The sequence below is a fragment of the Pan paniscus genome, chromosome 3, assembly GCF_029289425.2.
Source record: "Pan paniscus chromosome 3, NHGRI_mPanPan1-v2.0_pri, whole genome shotgun sequence".
NCBI classification, from domain to species: domain Eukaryota; kingdom Metazoa; phylum Chordata; class Mammalia; order Primates; family Hominidae; genus Pan; species Pan paniscus.
Genome location: NC_073252.2, coordinates 132,160,663 through 132,178,166, shown reverse-complemented (window position 1 = coordinate 132,178,166; position 17,504 = coordinate 132,160,663). Strand labels below are relative to the sequence as shown.

Here is a 17,504-nt window from a genome sequence, read left to right as displayed (position 1 = left end):
AAGTGAAAAATGACCAGAACTGTTTGTAATACATTTGAATTTCAGCTGAGTTGAGTTATTTTATCATGATTGAGAAAAAAATGTATACATATTGTCCACTTAGATTTTCAAATATTTAATCTATAGTTTTGGGTTTTCTATTTTTATTAGATTAAGATTAAGAGAAACTAAAGAAAACTAATTTATTGTACACATTTTTTTAAAAAGGTGCGCATATATTTTAGTGTCTCATTATGAAATACTTGCCTTTTACACTGAGTTGATTATATATGACCAGTAAATTAAATATAATCCATGAGCATTTAAGTTCCACGAAGTATTTTTATAAGTAGCAGAGCTATTTTGCACTTATAATTATTGAGAAAATAAAGAAATTTTAAAAATTGTTAGTAAAAAAATTAAATTGTTTTTTCTGCTAGGTTTCTGGGATAAATAAATTAAATTTTACAGAAATAGGCATTTTAAAAAAAATTCAGCATAGCAATATATAAATACAGTAAAACTATGAAGGATAAAATTTGGAATTCAAGATACACATTTGTAAAAATATTCTAAAGATTAAGTAAAGAGAAGAAATCCATTAGAAAAGTATGAAATAGATCTGATAATATTTAAAAAGTAAATGCAAATAATAAATAACCAAAAAGGTGTTTCACCTTTCTCATAATTAAATAACTATAATTTTCCACTTAAAAATTAACCAATATTAAAAATGTTTATTCTATAAGGCAGCACAATTTTGATCATTTGGCAATATTCAAAATTAAAAATGCTATGTCCTTTGATGAACTTAAATTGTTGGGGATATCAACAACTTAGAAATAAAAAATTCCTTAATGTTTATTAACAATGCTTATATAGTTTGTTAATTACATCAGGCTCTATTCAATATGATTTGAAATATTAATTTGTTTAACCTTCATAATAACCTAGTGAGCTATTACTATTATTGTCCCTGTTTTGCACCATGATCATAGAGCTAGTAAGGGCAATGGTGATGTGAGTGCAGTGCTAAGACCCAAAACCCAGAACTTGAACTCTAGAGTCTGTGTCTTAAAACACAACACTATGCTGCTACTCTGAATATTTTGCATGAATTATGATTCCTCCATGTAGTTGTTATGAAATGAGGTAGATCTGGATAAGATGATAGAAAATAATTCCAAAATTTAATTCCATTTGAAAAAACAAGATGCAGGTGTATATAATATGTACAAGTTGTTTAAAATTAAGTTGGACAGAAAGAAAGGACAAATCGCTGGAGAGAGAAAGAGAAATAAAGGAAAGAGAGCGCATGCTCAAATCCTACTCTACTCTAGAACTTTATTGTTGTCTGGCCTTGGGCAAGCCACTTTTCTCACCTGGGCCTGAGTTTTCTCTTATATAAATTGGAGGTCAGAATAGAAGCAATTGAATGGGATTTTTGTAAGGATTAAATGACATAATGCACGTAAAATACTGAGAACAATACAGATAATGTAATTTTACCTCTGGAATTGTTAATGTTTTTTTGTTTGTTTTCAGTGTCACGGGGATTATGCAATTGTGAATTTTGTTTTCATGCTCTCTTGTATTAAAAGAAACCTACATTTTATTGTTTGTAATTAAATATCAAATATTGACTTTCTTGTTTATTCAGGAAAATTCAGAATATATCAGAACTTCATGTATCCTTGAATATTTATGTAGTATGATTTTATTTTAGCTGACATTCCTAAATAATTTTCAAAGTTAAAATCTGCTATTTATAGAATACATGCCTTTCCTGCTTTGACATTGGGGAGTTATTTGGCTTATCCTAATTGGACTATTTTAAAGTGCGGGGTTAGTACCAATACTGTATTTAAAACTGTGTTGAGACGTCTAACACAGCATCTTACTAAAAAAAGAAGTATTGATCAACTTTTTCCACAATGGATGTCCTGAACCTGCATTCTGTCTGTTCAATAATCAGCAAGCACTGTGTATGATGACCACCTTCAGATGGGGTGGAGCTTTATTTTTTTCCATGGTTTCCATTGTTCCATTTTATTGCTGTCATTGATCATAATAATCAGCTCTCATTTGTCACCATAAACCAAGCCTCTTCATTCATTGACTAATATCAGACATGTTATAAAAAATTAAATAAGTGTCTAATAATTAGAGGATCCCTATACCCCTTTTTAGTATTTTTATGGTTCTAAATAAATGATAAGAATGTCAGATACTATACATTCCAAGAAGAAAGAAAAGAAATATTCCATATGATTTGAGGGAAAGAAAAGTACTAAAAGAGTTAAGTGAGTTATATTAGAAGAAAAGGTTAAAGGAGATCACACAAGACTTTAGTGAGATAATGGAATATGCTACCACTTTGGATTTTGGAGAGACTGTAATCATCTTGATCTAGCTGGGCAGATTGTTTTGTCTGATGCATAGACCTTTGATTGAGTTAGAATCTGTACCCTCAGATTTCATTTCTGAAATGTATCTCTGAAATATCTCCAAGTATAATTCTTCCTGTTGCTTTTAAAATAGGCACTCAAGCCATGTATAATTTGAAGTTTAGTAAAATCTAGAAGAAATGGTTATTCTGTCATTGTAATAATATTTGTATTTTATCATTTGTTAGTTGATTGTTAACAAATATGTAGATCAGTGTTGGTGGCATTTACTTCTCTTTCACTCCCCACAAACAACACATTATTAAAAATGCTTTGATAGGGGCCAGGCGTGGTGGCTCATGCCTATAATGCCAGCACTTTGGGAGGCCTAGGAGGGCGGATCACCTGAGGTCGGGATTTCGAGACCAGCCTGACCAACATGGAGAAACCATGTCTCTACTAAACACACACACACACACACACACACACACACACAAATTAGCCTGGGGTGGTGGCGCATGCCTGTAATACCAGCTACTCGGGAGACTGAGGCAGGAGAACCACTTGACCTGGGAGGCATTGGTTGCGGTAAGCCACAATTGTGGCTTTGCACTCCAGCCTGGGAGACGAGCAAAACTCTATCTCAAAAAAAAAAAAAAAATGCTTCGAAAACTATTTTGAGAATTTGTTATTATTAAATGACGATGAAAGGAAAGTCATAATTGTATTACATATTTGACCAAGGTAATTTTATGTATCAAGATAAATTTTCAACGAATGTACCTGAAAATATTCTATGGAAATTATCAGAAGATATACTCAAGAATACAGCTCTGAAAATCTGGGAAACTAATTCTGCTGATAAATTGGAATTTCTGAACTTAACTTCAAGAATAGTTGTGGCACAAACTGTTTAGCCTGTACCACAAAGCTCTGATAAATGTTGATGGAAATGATCATCCTCTTTATTTCAAGTTAATCAGAGAGCAACACAATTCACTTAGTCAGAACTGAGAGCTGACATGCCAATGATGGAATATAGTGCTGTATTCAAATACTCATCTATTACTCAATCATAGTTTGTAGAAGGTGACAGTAAAGATCGATGTGCATCCAGTGTGCACCTTTTTAGTTTAATAGCAGGCTTGGTTCTGAAGGACAGCTCCCGCTATTTATTTAAGTTCAATTTGGAGATTTCTTCTCTCTCTCTCTCCTAATTCTCTTTATTCTTCACCACTCCCACCAATAAGGAAACTCATCAATAGGATACAAAATACCCAGCAAAATACTTGTGCTAATTATTTTTGACTAAAAAAGCTATACATCCTTTCTTCACAGTACCTTTAGAAATGTAAGGAAAAATTGGATGCATTTAATAATTACTGATCTCCTACTAGATACTCAGCACATTGCTAGCTTTTCATATCCATTTAATTATTTTGCAAATATTATGAAGTTAGAGAGGAGGTTGGAAGTCTGAGTTTAGGAAACAAATATCCCAGTACAATCTCTTCTAGACCACGCATTTGCTCTGTGACTCTCAGGAAGGAATTCAAGATGCTCTGTGTCCCAGATTTTTCATCTGTTACAAATAGGTATATAATACCTGGATCTTCATGTTGTTTGAAAGTTTAATGAGAAAATTTTCTGAAATGATTAGCGTAACTTAAGAAATAGAAAGAGTACACTACATAGTAACTATTACTATTACTGTTCACATTCTACCGTTAAGGAAACTGAAAGCTAGATATGTTAGGCAACTTAAAGTGACAATGCAAATAATTTAGACTGGAATTCAACAAAGTCTATATCTTTTCTCTCCAGTATACTCTTGATAATTTCATTGGTAGACTATAATAAAGGAAAACCAGTATATTTTTGGGTAAAATTATATACAACTCACAGAAAAAAAACAGCCTATATTTCTTGTTTCTCCTTACTTTTTTCACAGAATGTCTGAGCATTTTATACACTATTTTTTGTAAATAAAGTACAATGCAGTGCTTTAAATGGAGTAACGAATTGCCATAGGTATACTTTACCCCCAAGGACTTCCATCATCAAACATCCTTTTGGAGAGATTTATATATCTGTATTACATATTTGCTCCCAGCTAAAAATTGGCCTACAAGTTTTCAAGTCAATTATTATTTGATTTTTTCTTTCTAACATTTTTCCTTGAATGGAAACATTTATTAGAGTGAATATGTAGGAAATTCTATAGTGTAGTCTTTCTGGCACATTTTAATTACTAACTCCTTCAGGCACTGCTGGTTTTGCAGGATATTTTTCTGGAATTTATTCCTTTTAAAGATGCCTTCAAGGCTACATTACCGTAAAATAATAATGTACCTGTATGATCATTTACTTGGAACTCTACCTTTCTAACAGTGATATTTTATTTCCTCTTTTATTATCTATATTGTGCTTCCCTTGGGTTTATCATTTATACTGTAGTATGAGAAAGAGACATTAAATGATAAATCTGTAGAAAAACAGTCCATAATGTAAGTGAGCTTGCTTGACAATAGTTAATATGGAAAAATCCTGGGGAATTTTCTCCATGGAAATCAGCAAACACTACAGATGAGGGCTTTTCTTTCAGAGAGCCAAGTGGTAAAACATTTACTAACACATCAACTTTATACATAAATAAAATTCTTGCGTGCCTTTGGTAACAGGGGAAAGGAGTGAGTAATTTCTCTTTTTTTTTTTTTTTTAGATGGAGTCTTGCTCTGTTGCCCAGGCTGGAGTGCGGTGGCACGATCTCGGCTCATTGCTGCAAGCTCTGCCTCCTGGGTTCATCCCTTTCTCCTGCCTCAGCCTCCCGAGTAGCTGGGTCTACAGGCACCTGCCATGATGCCCGGTTAATTTTTTGTATTTTTAGTAGAGATGGGGTTTCACCGTGTTAGCCAGGATGGTCTCGAGCTCCTGACCTTGTGATCCACCTGCCTTGGTCTCCCAAAGTGCTGGGATTACAGGCATGAGCCATCGCACCTGGCCAGGAGTGAGCAATTTCTTTAATGATTCTTTAGCAGTGATAACTATCCACTCTTTCTATATAATTTGGTCCAGACCCATCCCTGTTTCTCAACTTTTCCCCCTTCTTTTAGCCTATCAGATGAGAATGAGCACTAATAAACTGAAAGCAAACCAATATTAATTACTGTTTAAGAGTGTTATAATAATTAACCTAGCCACAACACAAAGTTTTTCCAAAAGAATGCAAGCAATAACACCATTGGAAAGAATTCAAGAATTCCTGTGGCCAAGAAGAGGAATAAATAATTTGGGGAGTGTGGGATTTTGGTATTCTTTATTATCTTCTGCATAGGTTTACAAGTCATATTAAATTCCTCCCACTTAACTAGAACATGTTAAATTAATTATATAAATTTTGCTTAGTTAATAAAATTTAATATTTGAGATAAATGTGTTGGCTTAAATATTCAAATGATTTTTCTGAATGCATTTTGAAATGTCAAGTATGACATTAAAATTTTTGAGTTGCACAATAAATCTGCAAAGTGGATATATGTATATTTATATCCTTTAAACATTTATCTTTTAACTTTGAATAAAAGGACGGTGATATTGTTTGGCTATGTCCCCACTCAACTCTCATCTTGAAATTTAGTTCCCATAATCCCCACGTGTCATGGGAGGGACCTGGTGATAGGTAATTGAATCGTGGGGGCAGTTACCCCATGCTTCTGTTCTCATAACAGTGACTGAGTTCTCATGAGAACTGATGGTTTTATAAGGGGCTTTTCCCTCTTTGGTCAGCACTTCTCCTTCCTGCCATCATGTGAAGGACGTGTTTGCTTCCACTTACACCAAGATTGTAAGTTTCTTGAGGCCTCCCTAGCCCTGCTGAACTGTAAAGAAAATTGAACCTCTTTCCTTTATAAATTACCCAGTCTCTGGCAGTCCTTTATATTAATAGCAGTGTGAGAATGGACTAATACAGATGGCAAAATATAATTTGGGAAACAAACACATAATATTAAGTTTATCTATAAATTTTGTATATTATGAATAACATAACTGATACAATTTATCACTCTTTCTTAAGAAAGACTAGATACGGCCAGGCATGGTGGCTCACACCTGTAATCCCAGAACTTTGGGAGGCCAATGTGAGTGGATCACGAGGTCAGCAGATCGAGACCAGCCTGGCCAACATGGTGAAACCCCATCTCTACTAAAAATACAAAAATTAGCTGGACATGGTAGTGCATGCCTGTAATCCCAGCTACTCGGGAGGCTGAGGCAGGAGAATGGTTTGAACCAGGGAGTCGGAGGTTGCAGTGTGCGGAGATTGTGCCACTGCACTCCAGTCTGGCAACAGAGCTGGAGTGAAAAAACAAAAACAAAAACAAAGCAGATACAACTTTCCAAAACATAGGACAAATATATTTTTTCTCATTAGCTCACATTGGATAAAGATGTAACCATGCATTTTTTTGTACCTAAACAACATATAGTTTCATTCATTTAATAAATATTTATCAAGAACATGCTATATGTTACAGGTTATACTAGGCTCTAGAGTTACAGGCGTAAAAAACACCAACTCCCTATCTGTAAGCATTTATGTTCTACTGAATACCTATTTCAATTCTACCACTTTAAAAGTTATGAATACTAAGTATCAGAGAGGAAAGGGTTAGCTTTCCATCTCTACCATGTTTGGAGACTGTTTAAATTTCCCTTCAGTTATTTTTCTTTAAAAAATGTAATACTGAATAATTTTCACCTTGCTTGATTGTCATATTTCAAAGATGTTAATCATCTTTGAGATTCTCATTTAATTTTTCTAAACTTTGTCAGAACCTTAGAGCTAGTGATTATAATCACAAAGTCTGAGAATAATAATTATTCATGTTAACTATTTATTATATCCTCTAGACTTTGTCAATGACAAAAATTTTGTATCACTTTTCACAAGAACCTTCATTAGAAACGAAGCAGAAAAAAAACTGACTAAACAAATAAAAACAAAACACAAACAAAACCTTTCATGCCTGTTCATATTAAAGAGGATTCATTAATACTTAGAAAAGTGTAAAATATGTTTGCTACATGCACAACCCAGATAATGCAGTTATGGTTTCTAAATGAACATCCCCCAATGTAGCTATCAGAATTCCCTGCATCTCTAGAACCACCTAAAATCTAATGAATCAGAGTATCTGTAACCAGAAAACATTATTTTTTGAAATATCAGCCAATGGAGGAACCACTAATCTCGAATTTAACTGTTGATTCACAGATTAAAAAGGATGACATCACCCACAGACTTTCCAAATTCAAAATTAATTATTCCCATCATTTCCCATTTCTCAACCAAGCTATTAAAATCAAATGTGGGTAGTTTGTTTTGGAGATCTCATTATCTGTGTATTAATTCTGATTTTCTTAATCTACTATGAATAATACTAAATGTTTAAAACTGCCTTTATTTTTCTTTTGGTCTTCTTAATTTAAATATCTGTTCCTTAATGTGTTCTTTCTAGGCAAGAAACAGAGTTATTGGAAAAAATCAAAATAGATGCTAAGACTTTGCTCTTATAGGAAAATTTAAGAAAAAAATGTTAGTTTTAGGTTTTGGTCAATTAATAATAAGAACTGAAGGAATAATTCACTTTGAAAAAAATGTAAAATGTTGATTTTTAGATTTCAGTTACATTGTTTGTTCATATTGTCCATTTTATTGTATCTGAGTAGGGATATAGTTTGAGAATGTATACTGTCGTTCCATTTTTCATATGCATTGCAGTGGATGCTTCAAATTGATGATCATTGATACAAACATTAGTAGTTACATGTGATTTGTTCGATTTTATTTGAATGTATGACTTATATATCTGTACCCTTTCTTTGATTGCTGCTGTTCATTTATTTAAGAAATCATAACTATAATACTTAGTTGTCCTTCAGGTCTCTATTTCTTTTCTTATACTAAATTCCCTGGTTCCTTTCTCATCATGAGCTATTTTGGACTAAAATTCTAGATTATGTTAAGAAGACTGTATCCAAGGTTTGGTTAGGAAGTTGCTGTATGTTTTTAAGTATATATTAATATAATTTGTTATAGATAGAATGCTTCTCATACTAAATGGACTAAATGATTGCTATTTTAAAAAATATAGTCATGTTACTAAAATATATTTAGTAGCAGAATCTGAGAAGAGTATTTAAAACCAAGGCAAAGATACTTTCCCAAAGGTTTTACTTTTCATGCTTGAAAAATAAAATGATATATGGGCTACCATTTGTTTTTGAGCAAGCTAATAGAGAGGCCACATTGCTTGAGGCTGCCCATCAAGGAAACTACAAACTTAGTTTTCAGTTTTAGATTCAACTATTGTCCACTCTCATCCATGACCAGCCCAGCAAGCATGGAAGGTCATTAGTTATATTTCATAAGCAAAAAAGTGATGAAAATCCAGAAATTGGTGAGCCTTGTTTTGCCACTTATGATTCAATAGAATTGCTCTTAACCTGTACTAATAAATGATACCCTAAAACAGACATTAGTTTAGATTTCACAGACTGATATGGCACTGGACAGGATGACACTGGATATTAGGGAGATCTTGGGCTTTAAAGCAACAATGACACAATCATCTTATTATATGTTTGCCAAAAAATAGCTTATGAATCTTGTGTATTAGATTTATGTCTCATTGCTTGAAGTGCATATCACTAAACAACACACAAACAAAAATAACTAAGCTAAATTTTCAGGCCTGAAGTTCTGATAAATATTGAAATCCATTTCAAGATTTCCAAATGCAGTATGTCATATAATGTCAGTTTTTGCTTGTTTTCCTGATATTTATTTTTCTTTTTTAAGCACAGAATTACATCTATGTGCATTAATCATAAGCCTGTTAGTAAATGGTTTCAATGGTATGGCAGCTACCATGTACTGGATGAAAGCGCATATTTAGTTTGATCTCTATATGTACACATACTGATTTTAAGTATGGTTAATGAAATAGGGACTTTCATGTATAAGTACTTCACGTTGTTATTTTCATACTGTATCGACACAGATGCACAGAGATAGTCAATTTATTTGTCAGTGTTTCAAATGTATTAGCTGGTTTTAAGAAGCTATAGGTGAATAAACTAAGTTATGGATACATTAAGTAACTTATTTAAAGTAACACAGGGGTGAGGGGAAGAGTTGAGATAAGAAGTCGAAAAGCATATTCTTTCCTGTGATGCAAAAGATCATATTTAATACATGCTCAGCACTATCTCAAACTTATATATAGATAATAAATTAATTCTTCATATCTTTCTACCCTTGACTTATTTTTTATTTAATTATTACTATATATATATTTTTGAGACAGAGTTTTGTTCTTGTCCAGGCTGGAGTGCGATGGCACGATCTCTGCTCACTGCAACCTCTGCCTCCCGGGTTCAAGTGATTCTCCTGCCTCAGCCTCCTGAGTAGCTGGGATTACAAGTGCCCACGACCACGCCCAGCTAATTTTTTGTATTTTTAGTAGAGGCAGGGTTTCACTATGATGGACAGGCTAGTCTTGAAAGCCTGACCTCAAGTGATCCATCCTCCTCAGCCTCCCAAACTGCTGGGATTACAGGCGTGAGCCACCGTGCCTGGCTGACTTATTTTTTTAATGTAGCTGTCTCCTGAATAAACCATAATGTATGAAAGTATACATTTCAAACACTAAGCTAATAGAAGATGTAATTTGACATATGAGCCTTGAACAGATGTTCTGTTTGTACTTACATCTGATATGAAGATTTTGTATGCATTGGATTTTCTTTTTAATTTAAGATACAGTTGTTTTATAAATGTGACCTTTAGTTCTAATTTTTAAAAATCAATGTTTTAATGTTAAATGACAAACACTGAAAACCCTTAAGGAAAAAAATATCTTTTGAAGTAACCTTCAAACAGTTGGTTTGATGAAGGGGTTTTTCTGAATGAGCAATTACTCAGTTATAAAGATTTTGGCCATATTTTTATATGTGACCTTTGATGGTTCAGATTTATGGTACTTAATGTACAGTAAAAACAAACCATTCTTTATTAGAAACAGTCAAAGAAAATTGGGCTTCTTTCGATAATATGAAAAGCAGAATGAAATTAGAAAGATGTTGCAAAGATTTATGTGTTCTAATAAGTATTTTTGCTATTGTTCCTCATATAAATGAGCAAAAATTGCTCACATCAAATAAACTACAGCAAAGATAACTTGTCATAACCACTTCCAAACGAATATTTAAAAAGAAACTTCCTGAAAACAGCTGGCAGCTGAGTCACACACAAAATCAGGTACACATTAAAGCGTCAGCCGGAGAGCTGGAAACAGACTCTTCATTGAAATGATGTCCTAAACACTTTAATAGGAAGAGTGCAAAGGCTTCAAAGAGTTTGAGAGCAGATGTAAAACACTATGGAGCTTTAAAGATCATGCTTGGGTATGTGTATGTCTGTCTGCATGTAAACTGTGTGTATGTTTCTGATAAATGTTGGATGATTAGTAGAATTACTGAGTAAGTAGATGACAGGATATAGACTGCTTGACACAATCATGCTTGGGTATGTGTATGTGTGTCTGCATGTAAACTGATGTGTATGTTTCTGAAAAATATTGGATGATTAGAATTACTGAATAAGTAGATGACAGGATATAGATTGCTTGACACAAAGATTATATTTAGCAGTTGCCATGTTGAGCCAAAGACAACATAGCTGAAAGGTTCTCTGAAAGGTTTTCTCGCTGTTATTCACATTCTGTTTCTTGTTGACTTTGGGCAAATTATCAAAGCATAGCACAAATTGTTGCATGATTCAGTTTCCAACTGGAAGTGTTAACTAAAGGTACTTCCTTTATTTTTATCCTTTACTAAACTTTATTTACTTGGTAAGCCATCCAGAAATACCAACTTTAGCATATTCTCTATTCTGAATGAAAGCCAGAATCTGATATATATTTTAAAATATTTTAGGAAACTCTAACACCAGTGTTCTTATATAAGCTTTTTTTCTTTCCATTGTATTTAGATCACACATGAAGACAGATATCTACATCACCTTAGTTCAACGCACTTCTGCAAGAATTAAGAATTGAACTGTACTAGGCTAGGTGCAGTGGTTCAAGCCTGTAATCCCAGCACTTTGGGAGGCCGAGGCAGGTGGATCCTGAGGTCAAGAGATTGAGACCATCCTGGCCAACATTGTGAAACCCCGGCTCTACTAAAAATACAAAAATTAGCTGGACATGGTGGTGTGTGCCTGTAATCCTAGCTACTCGGGAGGCTGAGGCAGGAGAATCACTTGAACCAGGGAGTCAGAGGTTGCAATGAGCTGAGATCATGCCACTGCACTCCAGAGAGAGACTCTGTCTCAAGAAAAAAAAAAAAAAAAAGAATTGAACTGTACTAAAACATTGTGTATGAATAACACAAACCAAAATAACCTAACATGACTAGCAAAATCATCACCATGGATAAGTGAATATAATTTAATTTATATTACTTAAGCAAATCTCAGCTATAAGAATGAAGTGCAAATCAAAACCACAATGAGATACCATCTCATGCCAGTTAGAATAGTGATGATTAAAAAGTCAGGGAACAACAGATGCTGGAGAGGATGTGGAGAAATAGGAACGCTTTTACACTGTTGATGGGAGTGTAAATTAGTTCAGCCATTGTGGAAGACAGTGTGGTGATTCCTCAAGGATCTAGAACTAGAAATACCATTTGACCCAGTGATCGCATTCCTGGGTATATACCCAAAGGATTATAAATCATGCTACTATAAAGACGCATGCACATGTATGCTTATTGTGGCACTATTCACAATAGCAAAGACTTGGAACCAACCCAAATGGCCATCAATGATAGACTGGATTAAGAAAATGCGGCACGTATATACCATGGAATACTATGCAGCCATAAAAAAGGATGAGTTCATGTCCTTTGCAGGGACATGGACGCAGCTGGAAACCATCATTTTAAGCAAACCATCACAAGAACAGAAAACCAAACACCACATGTTCTCACTCATAGCTGGGAGTTGAACAATGAGAACACATGGACACACGGTGGGGAACATCACATACTGGGGCCTGTCAGGGGGTAGGGGGCTAAGTGAGTGATAGCATTAGGAGAAATACCTAATGTAAAAGATGAGTTGATGGATGCAGAAAACCAACATGGTACATGTATACCTATGTAACAAACCTGCACGTTGTGCACATGTACCCTAGAACTTAAAGTATAACAAAATTTTTTTAAAAAAGAATGATACAAGTGCTCTTTTAAAAAGTAGGTTAAAAACTCATATTAAATTAAAATACTATAGCTGAAAATAGACCTATATTATGGTAGAAAAGAAAATTTTTAATATTGTTCACCCCAATAATATAGTACAAATCCAGCTAATACACAGTTAGGGAAAGCTTAGCACAGACAAATTAAAAAGTATTAAACAAGAGCAAATACCTCTCCATGCTTTCAGAAATTATTTATTTTGAATCAGTAATGTATTAGTTCATTCTCACACTTCTATAAAGATACTACCTGAGAATGGGTAATTTATAAACAAAAAAGGTTTAATTGACTCACAGTTCTGCATGGCTTGAGAGGCCTTAGGAAACTTGCAACCATGGTGGAATGCAAAGGGGAAGCAAGGCACATCTTACATGGCATCAGGAGATAAAGAGAAGGGGGAAGCACCAGACACTTATCAAACAACCAGATCTCATGAGAACTCACTCACTAACAACATGGGGATACTGCCCTCATGATCCAATCATGTGCACCAGGCCCCTGTCTGGACGTGCGGGGATTACAATTCAGATTACAATTTCAGATGAGATGTGGGTGAGGAACAGTCAAACCATATCAAGTAAGTACCAATTATTACTGTTCATATGCTGGGAAACAAAATTAACTATTACACAACGATACTCTGTGTCAAGAGCCGAGATGAGCTGGAGAGAGTTGAGCTGCCAAGTGTTAGAGTAGCTGATTAAAGCACCAAGCCAGCATGGAAGGGACAGTGAAGCCTTAATCACTGCCATACTATGGGCAAGAGGCTACACAGAAAAAGTTCCTCCATCACCATTCCATTTCTCTACATGGACTGGAGATGAGGATCAGAAGGATCTGCGCAGACCTAGAGAACGTCTCACTAATAAAGGAGCCCAGAAAAACATTCTCCTCCTGCCATTTGATAGGCCTTGAGGGGGCAGAGGAAGGGGAGGTGAGCTACAAGGAGAAACATACTGAGACTGAGTGGAGAAAAATGTCGCCACCTCCCTACTCCTCCAGTAAGGGGGTCTCAGGGAAGGAACCTGAGCAAGACCTTGGTCTAAGCCCTCTGTAAAGAAGCCTCTGAATGGAGGCAGCTGGAGAGGCAGGTGGGCTAGGAATACAGATACACATAAAAGTATGACATAGGAGTACAGGAGTGCCTGCATCCTTGACTGCAACTTTCTTCAGAGACTGCACTAAATGGCTGTGTACCATGTCTGGTGGGCAGGTAGCAGCTTTCCCTAGAGAAGGCCTGCCATGTAAAGCTTTTGCAACTGCCTATAGAGGGGCTTGAAAACACATGCACACACACATACACACATGCACACACACATCCACGCACACACACACACAGTTTTTGGTCTGGAGCTAGACTACTTACCATCCACAAACAACTAAATAATAATTTTTAAAAGAAAAAAATTAATTATTTATACTTATTTCTCTTAACTTTTAAACAATATTTGATAAATAATACTTTATCAAAATAAATTGGCACAGATAAATCTATGGTTGAGATGAAATTAAAGCAAAATAACTGTAGGCTTCTATAACCTTTAAATATTTGGTAAATATTTATAATTTCAGCTTAATAGAATGAATGGAAAAAATTACATATGAATATCAATGTAATGATGAAGTCAAAACACTGACTGCCTTTTAAAATTATTCAACCAAAAAAAAAACTCTCTGAATGAAATTTCAGAGCCAAAAATAAAATAAGGTGGCAATATACACTAAATTCTACTTGACATACAATAGTTTCAGATCATTGCTACTTGAGTCATTTAATAAATAAAAAAAAAAGTGCCTGCTGCTTTGATAATTAAGAGATTATCATAAAAAACTAGTATGGCTCAATCGGGAAGATGTTGGGAAATAGCATGTGATGCTTGTAGAAAAATGAAAAGACCATATTGGACACTAAAAAAATTTACATTTGGGGATTACATTGGTTTTAAGGGGAAGGGCATTAAATAACAGAATGAAAAATTTGGATTTTATCTAAAAGACAAGTAGAAAACCTGATATTTTGTTTAAAGAAACAATAATAAAGTGGATATGTATATATATAGAAAAAAGATTCAATATACAATATATATTTATATATTATTTAATAACATATTTTTCAATATGTTATTGAAATAAAATTCACATACCATAAAATTCACTTTTAAAATGTACAATTTAGTGATTTTTAATGTAATCATAGAGTTCTGCGACTATCACAAGAAAACAGAAACAAAATTACAGTCATAAAGTTGCATGCTAATAAGTATATTCCATTCAGCAGCGTTATGTAGTTGTACCAAATAATATCAAAATGAAAGAGTAAAATAATGAGTTGTTGAACTGGGGCACTTGGTTAGATATCTAGAAATGATTATGATCAATTAGTAACATATTAGTTAATCATCGAAAAGGTAAGAAACTGTTTGAAATCCTCCCATGTGTAATTTGGAAAAAATAATATCTTGGGATATTCAATGCAATTTTTAAAACCTAGTTTTACTTTTAATAGATAAAATGTGATCATGGCAAAATTTTATATTTGTTTTGAAAAAATCTAGGTTATTTTATAATCTAAGGAAGCTGCAGGGAGAATAAGATTTGTGGCAATTTGCACACAAAAGTGGACTGCCAAGTATGCTTAACATTAATTGCAATTGCTACCTAATTTTGTAACAGAAGCAAGTAAATGAGAAGACCTATTTTAGTGTTAATTTTCTGAACATTATGACTTGCACAAAGTAACAACTCAGAAAATATTTATAAATGGAGCTTAATACAGTGAATTGATGTGAAACTACATATCAATGTCAATACATTGATAGAGTCAAAAAATGTGACCACCTTTTCAAAATGAAAAACATATTTTCTCTCTGAATGAAATTTCTTAGCCAGGAATAACATGTGACAATTAACATACACTAAATTCCAGTTAGTGTTCAATAGTTTCATATCATTGCTCTTTGATTAATTAAATGAATAAAAATGAAAATAGAAATATGTTCTGCTTTGATCATTCTCTGCATAATATTTAGCTCATTTTCTTCAGTCCTCAATTTACTTTGAGCACTAAAAAATAATTTGTGTTTTCCCTTGCTTTGAAAAGTATGCTATTACAATTTAGTCTTGTTAAATATGTGTTTACAAGTGTTGCTATTCATGTCAAATTTACTTGTTTCCTTAGCACTTCTCCATTTAAGTAAAAAACAAACAGCTTCTTTTATCCATTTATTTAAATTTTTATCTATGTATTGCCAAAACATGAAAACTTAACACTTTTGAATTGATGCAGGCTGCTTCTAAGTGAAAAATATGCACATCAAGGGCAATGCAATTTATTCTTACTTTAGAGAGTCTAAGTGGAGGAGAGGTAGAATATACTGCTGTTTTGCTCAGATCTGAATAAGCAATCTGACCATATAACAACCAGCATCCATCACTGTTATATACAGTGATCTGCGCGAGCTCTTGTTTAGGATGTACACTTTGGCCATCTTTAAAATAGGGATTTCTTGTTAAAGAGGTGTTAAAAAAAAAAAGTTTCCATTTAAAAATCTGTCCTTACTTTAGGGAGAATCATGGATTGGGAAAAATACAAATTTCAGAATACTTCTGGGAAAGGTTTAATTTGTTAGTTCTTCACTGGTTTATAATTGCTATATGTGAAGATAATTAGAGAATAAAAGCTAACTCCATGCTAAAAAAAAAATCTATCCTTACTTTAGGAACACCTCAGAATTATGCACATTTGACTTTTTTCTATTGCTGATTTGATTTCCAGCTAAAGCATTGCTAAAGGGAGTAGGACAGAGACACCAGGAAGCAAACCTCTTGTCCTACAACATTAGGGCATTTTTGTTTTTACATGTTAAGGGGCTTGACCTGTAAGTTTCTGTGAAGAATTTGGGATACGGAGTAGAAAAATACCTTCCCTAATAGGTAAAATATGGTATAAAGCGTACTTAAATTATGCATATAAAATGACATTATTTTCTCTAATGTATAATAAAAAGATAATTAAATGTCACGAGTTAGGAACGAGGATAACAGTAATGATAACATAATGTGATTAGACTAGATAATCTCCAGGTTTTTATTTACTTATTTTTAAAATTTGTTACCTCTTTGATGTGATTGCTTTCAACCATTACTAGGCAATCCTATAGTCAATACAGGATTATTCAGTTACTATATATATATACTTAAAGTTAATTTAGAGTTAATAATAAACCAGAATTACATGTTTTATATGCACTAAAATCTCTCCAGAATTCCCAACTTAAAAATTCTTTAATCAGCTTAGTTGACTTCAATGTTTTTTTAAAAGGCAAAAGGCCAAGAGAATTTTATGAAACTGTTATGTATCCATCTACAAATATTTCAGAAGTGCACTGCTTTTACATATAAAAAAGTCATTTTGATTGCACTTTGGAATCCAGGGGTTAAAATGTACAGCTTGTATGACTTCAGTTAAATAGGCTGTCAACTGTCCAGGCAACTGCAGTACAAAGCTAGGCATGCCTTTAATCTTCAAAGAAAAAAAAAGTAAGGAGAATAAATTCAGTTATTAGCTTGAAGGTAAAAACAAATGAAAGGATAAGGTGAAAGCAAGCAGTATTAGAGTTCATAGATTTCTTATTAGAAATTCGAAATTACATTATCAGTGTATGGTAATTATATATATACATATGCATATATATACATATGCATATATATATATACATATGCATATATATATGCACACACACACACCATACACATGCACTCACATACAAGTACACTCGTGGGTAACTTAATGACAGAGATAATTTCAGA

At 33.6% G+C, this 17,504-nt stretch overlaps 1 long non-coding RNA gene across 1 annotated transcript in view; it reads left to right on the top strand.

The window, feature by feature from the left end:
- The window catches only part of LOC117980066 (uncharacterized), a 311,973-nt gene extending 299,547 nt beyond the window's left edge, over nt 1-12,426 (top strand). The window contains exon 7 of the long non-coding RNA XR_010112032.1: nt 11,422-12,426. This is a non-coding gene — a long non-coding RNA (uncharacterized LOC117980066). The remainder of the gene's footprint in view (nt 1-11,421) is intronic.
- Nucleotides 12,427-17,504: the final 5,078 nt, after the last annotated feature.